This window comes from Loxodonta africana, chromosome X, assembly GCF_030014295.1.
Source record: "Loxodonta africana isolate mLoxAfr1 chromosome X, mLoxAfr1.hap2, whole genome shotgun sequence".
In the NCBI taxonomy this organism is placed as follows: Eukaryota; Metazoa; Chordata; class Mammalia; order Proboscidea; family Elephantidae; genus Loxodonta; species Loxodonta africana.
The window spans coordinates 15,338,420-15,344,652 of NC_087369.1; the positions used below are offsets into that span (position 1 = coordinate 15,338,420).

General features: G+C 41.5%; 1 non-coding gene across 1 annotated transcript; it reads left to right on the forward strand.

Annotated features, from left to right (window-relative positions):
• The first annotated feature begins 366 nt into the window (after positions 1–366).
• Positions 367–437, forward strand: TRNAG-CCC (transfer RNA glycine (anticodon CCC)). Its single transcript has one exon. It is a non-coding gene; the product is annotated as a tRNA-Gly (tRNA).
• The last annotated feature ends 5,796 nt before the right edge of the window (positions 438–6,233 follow it).

Sequence of the window (6,233 nt, forward strand, 5' to 3'; positions counted from 1 at the left end):
ACCATTGTGACCCACAGAGTTTTCACTGGCTAATTTTCAGAAGTAGGTCACCAGGCCTTTCCTCCTAGTCTGTCTTAGTCTGGAAGCACCTCTGAGACCTATTCAGCATCCTAGCAACATGCAAGCCTCCACTGACAGGTGGTGGCTGCACACGAGATGCATGGGCTGGGAACTGAACCTGGGTCTCCCACATAGGAGGCAAGAAGTCTACCACTGAACCACTACTGCCCTTTTATATACAAGAAAAAGAGTTGATGTTCAATGGATATGACGTAGCCTTTAGCACACCATATCATCCCATACTCAGATGTGGCTCTATTATGAGTTCATTTTAGTTGTTTATTCTGGGTTATGGTTTCTTAGGGGGCATTGGTGATTCAGTGGTAGAATTCTCACCTCCCACGAGGGGGCCCCAGGTTCGATTCCTGGCCGATGCACCTCATGTACAGCCACCCCACCACCACCAAACTGTCAGTGGCGGCCTGCACGTTGCTATGATGCTGAATACATTTCAGTGGAGCTTCCAGCCTCAGATAGACTAGGAAGAAAGACCTTATTCTGAAAATCTGCCAGTGAAAACGCTATGGATCACAATGCTCTGATCCACAACAGATAATGGGGATGGTGCTGGCCCGGACAGCATTTCTTTCCATTGTACATGGGATCTCCATGAGTCGGGGGCCGACTCAGTAGCAGCTAACAACAACATAGCTTCTTAAACCCAGTAGCTGACAGTGAATACCTCCTAAATACTATGGCAAAATTATTTTTCAGAGCGGGCTACTTAGTAAGATGCAGAACTCACCAGTGGTCCTAAGACATGCAATGATATAAACATTGCATATGCATAAGCCATCTGTACAATATGGAAATGAACAGCTCAAGAAAGAGTTTTCTAGGCCAGCTAGCCACACAAGCTCTTCCATGTTGCCTGGGTAATTCCGATTTCTCAGACCAGCAATATGTGCCATTTGCTATCACAAAACCTTCCCAAAACGGACCAAGGTTCGACAAGGTTGCTCGCCTTCCCAGTCTGCCCAGCCTCACAGCGCGAGTACTTGGTATTCTGCAGTTAGAAGCTAAAAGCCCTCTATCTGATCTTGGATGGGAGACAATTCAGCCTGGGCCAGCTATGTCCTCCGTTCATGAAACAATGAGATTTTCAAAAAGCAAATCAAACCAAACTCCGACTCCATCTTGAGTCAAACAACGGTTCCAAACTTTAAAATGAGGCAAAGGCCGTGTTGACTCAAGGGTCTCTGGTCTTTTAAATTACTTCCATTCACACATTAATCCACCCATACTTCATTTCACTTCTCCCCACACAGAGAACATCTCTAAACCTTTGGAAATTTTAAGCGTGATCGAATGTAAAGCAAGGGCTTCCTCCTTGGATAATGTGAACAGCTGCTATGGCAGAATTGTTTTTCTTCCCCCCTTTCACTGGGCTTTCTCTCTAGCAGCTGCTTTTGTTTTTTGTTCAGGCGCCTCCTCCCACTTCCCCTCCCCTCACCAGTTACAAAGTTGGGGGTGGTGGTGGGATGCTGAAGTACAAAGCAGTGCTTGTTAAAAAATTTGAGTAAATCTGGGCTAATAGCCAAATTTAATTCTAAAGACTCATTTTGGAGGCTCAGGACTAAAATGGAATACAGTATAGGTTTGGCTGTTTCTAGGACACCATGTCCCATTGCAGCAGGGACAAGCACTTTAATTTGACTGGCCACTATGTTTTGAAGATTTGATACATATTAAAAAATCAACTGTTTTCCGTTGAGATAGGCTATACAGGGAAACCCTGGTGGCCTAGTGGTTAAGTGCTATGGCTGCTAACCAAAGGGTCTGCAGATTGAACCCGCCAGGTGCTCCTTGGAAACCCTATGGAGCAGTTCTACTCTGTCCTATAGGATCGCTATGAGTCTGAATCGACTCGACAGCAATGGGTTTTGTTTTGTTTTAGCCTATATAAAGATTTTAGTTTGAAATAATTTATGATTAGAGAGAATTTTAAGCCTAATGAATCTTGCTGTAATTCTATCTTACAGACCACAACCTAACTAGACCTTGTTGGTGGTGGTTGTCATCGAGTCAGCTAACTCATGGTGACTTTATGTACAACAGAAGAAAATGCTGCCCAGTCCTACACCATCTTCACAGTCATTGGTATGTTTGAGTCCATCGTTGTGGCTATCGTGTCAAACTAGACCTTACCTTCCTAGAAATGGAGTGAATCTAGTATTTTTATGTTCTTTTTAGAATTATCCAGCCTAATGACCTCCATGGAAACCCTGGCAGCGTAGTGGTTAAGTGCTACGGCTGCTAACCAAAGGGTGGGCAGTTCAAATCTGCCAGGTGCTCCTTGGAAACTCTGTGGGGCAGTTCTACTCTGTCCTATAGGGTTGCTATGAGTCGGAATCGACTCGACGGCACTGGGTTTGGTTTTTGGTTTTTTTTAATGACCTCCATATTTTAGGATTAAATCTACTGGAAATATCCAGTACTTCAAAGAATTAGGTGGCTTTTGGGAAAGAAGATCACCAGCCAAATTCATAAACTCTTTTCAACTATCAGATACTCCCAAAACTGATTCCAAAGAATAATTTTAATAAGGTAATCTCAATATATTACTATTTTATTAGTAAGTAATATGGTACCAAAAACCTAGGGCCGTCGAGTCGATTCCGACTCATAGCAACCCTATAGGACAGAGTAGAACTCCCCCATAGAGTTTCCAAGGAGCCCCTGGCAGATTCGACCCTTTGGTTAGCAGCCGTAGCACTTAACCACTACGCCACCAGGGTTTCCAGTAATATGGTAGTTATAGAAAAAAGTTCTTTTATGTTCTATATGTCACCCCAAGAAAGATTCTAGAATTAGGGTCACAAAAGCAAGATCACTAACTTCAGAATGATCTAACAGCATTTAAATTTTAGGGAATAAACGTACAGAAGAGTCTATAGGCCTTTCCTGCTTCTTTGTCTCCTGTTAGTTCTATAACCCAATTGTGGGTTAATCTGGATGCAAAGCTAATCATTTATCCTTTTGTGCTCTGTCAACTCTTAAGAGGCCACAAGAGTGCTGTGTGGGATAATATCAAAGATAGCATCTGACATTTATTGGGCACTTACCACATATCTGACCCAGAGCCCAAGACATCATTTACATCTTCTCATTTATTCTTCATGGAGACCCAAGAGGAGGTTGTAAGGGCATGTAGACTATGACATGGAGAAGCGAAATAACTTACTAGTGAGGGACAATACCATGATTAAAATCCAGGTTTGTCTGACTTTAAAAAAATTATTCTTAACCATTTAAAGTTAGATTAAAATCCAAGTTTGTCTAACTTTAAAAGGGACTACTAAATACAGTTCTTCATTTAAAGTTAGCAGAAAAAATACTTCAAAGAACACCTATTAAAGTTCATGTACTGCCAATGAAAACGTCATGGATCACAACGGGATACTGTCTGATCTGCAACTGATCACGGGGATGGCACAGGACCAGGCAGCATTTCCATTCCATTGTGCATGGGGTTGCCATGAGTCGGGGGCTGTCTTGACAGCAGCTAACAACAACTACTTCCTTTCCCCGGTCTTGATTAATAGCCTCTTGATTTATAGCCTCTTCGTTCTTACTTTAAACACAACTGTAACAGTTTGTTTGATTTATTAACCACTTTTTTTTTTTTTATTGGCGGCAGCTCCAAAGAAAGGCCTGAGGATCTACTTCCAAAGGATCACAGGTCTCCTCTGACACCCATGGGGTCACCATGAGTCAGAATCAACTCAACGATAACTGGTTTGATTTTTTGGTTAATTGGTGGCAGAACACTGAAACCAGAGAGAAGTTGTCATTGACAGCATGAATAAGATTAATGAGAGAGAAAAATACACATATAAAAATCAAAAGCACAGCTATTTGAAACCATGTAGTGCTTGGGCATAATTCCTCCCATCTCATTCTGATATTACAGCATAGCACAGGAATGCTGTCCATTAACAAAGATACTTATAAAAACAGATCACAACCTGCAGACACCACCTTAACCAAGCAATCAAGGTTTACATCACCTGTAATGAGACATATTGATGCCATGTGTCCCCTCATACGATGCATAGTGAAGGGCTCAACATCACCTATGCAGCATTCTTGCCCCAATGCATGACCACAACCTAATCAAGAGACATCAGACAAACCCAAATTGAGGGAATTCTACAAGATACCTGGCCAGTACTCTTCAAAAAAGTCAAGGTCATGAAAAGCACCAAGATACCGTGGAACTGTCACAGATGGGAGGAGACTAAGGAGGTGTGACAACTAACTGCAGTGTGGGGTCCTAAATTGGATCCTGAAAGAGAAAATGGACACGAGAGGGAAAACTGGTGAAATCTGGAGTTGCGTAATTAACGGTATTGTCCCAGTGTTAATTTCTTGGTTTTGATCATTGTACCGTAGTTATGGAAGTTGTTAACGTCAGGGGAAGCTGGGTGAAGGGTATACAGGAACTCTGTACTATTTTTGTAACTTTTCTCTGTCTAAAGTTATTTCAAAATAAAAAAGAATTTTATAAACAAAATTTTGTTCAGCATGCATATAAAGGGACATATCCTAGAAATATCTGCCCTTGAATATTTGATATAAAAACATTTTGGATCGTTATAAAAGGAGTAAACTTCAGGTGTACTGAGCATTCACTTAGCACACAAATATTTGTTGAAAAATGAACAAAGAAAATATCTTATTCTCATCTAATGAGGTAGTACTGCCTATACAGTAACTACTTTTAATAACGTTTTTATTTTAGAACAGTCTTAGATTTACAGAATTACTACAAAGATAGTACATCGTTTCCCCTTATTAACATCTTACATTAGCATGGCATATTGGTCACAATTAATAACAAGCCCACCCGGAATACTTCTATTAGTATAGCTGCCGACGCCTTTGGGCAGCCTCGTTATACGGGTGATGATGAAGAAGAACTTGATGCTGCGCATGTATTTACTGAATGCTTACTAGGGGCCAGATATTGTACTAAAACTTTGCATAAGTCATCTCACTTCATTCTCAGCATAACTGAATTCGGTGGGTGCCTTTGATCAACCTCACTAAGTGGAGGAGGAGACTGAAGGCTCCAAGAAGTTAAGGAACGTGCTCCAGATTACCCACGAGGGAAACAGTGGAGCAGGATTCAAATACAGGACTGGTTTCCAAGTACTCACTCTTAACCACTATGGCTGTCAGCCAAGCAAAACTGTTGAGCTAGGCTGTAAAGCTAGGCTCCCCAGAGCCTACTGTGTTCAAATGGTTTTATTAAATATAACAGTTTCCTGGGGCTATAGTAACAGAGAAGCACAAACTAGGTGCTTAAAACAACAGAAATTTATTGTCTCACAGTACAGGAGGCTAGAAGTCCAAAATCAAGGTGTAGCAGGGTCCTGCTCTTTCTGAAGGCTCTAGGGGAAGATTCTTCCTTGCCTCTTTCAGCTTCTAGTGGTTCCTGGCAATCTTGGCACTCCCTGGCTTGTAGATACACACACCACATACCTACTGCCGTCAAGTCAATTCTGACTCATAGCGACCCTATAGATACAATATCTGCCTCTATCTTCACATAGCTGTCTTCCCTCTATGTCTGTGTCTCTGGGTCTCTTCTCTTTTTATAAGTATATGGGTCATATTGGATTAGACCCACCCTACTGCAGTATGACCTCATGTTAACTTCCATTCCAAGCCTCCTCCTGCTATACCATAATTAATTCTTTCTTAGGTGCCTACAGACTAGCACTATCCAATAGAATGTTCTGCAGTGATGAAAATGTCCTCTATCTGTGCTGTCTGATATGGTAGCTGCTAGTTATATGTGACTACTGAGCAATTCAAATGTGGCTCATGTGAAATTAAATAGCTAGTGGCTATCGTATTGGAAACATGCTACTGAGGCCATGAAATACCTATCATTTTCGCCCTTTACAATTACTTTTGAAACCAAATTCACTTCCCAAACCAAGCTCTCTTTTCACGATCATTTAACAGCTCATCAGTCCATCTCAACCTCTATTGAAATAAAATACCACCAAGGGGTTTATATAAGTTTGCACTCCATGATCTTACTGGGTATTCATCTGGCAAATCCCCACAGCAGACACTGCTATAAATGGAATATGTGACTCACGAAATGGAGAAAAGTCAATGAAAATATTTCCTGAAGGAAAGCCGTTACACGTTTCCTT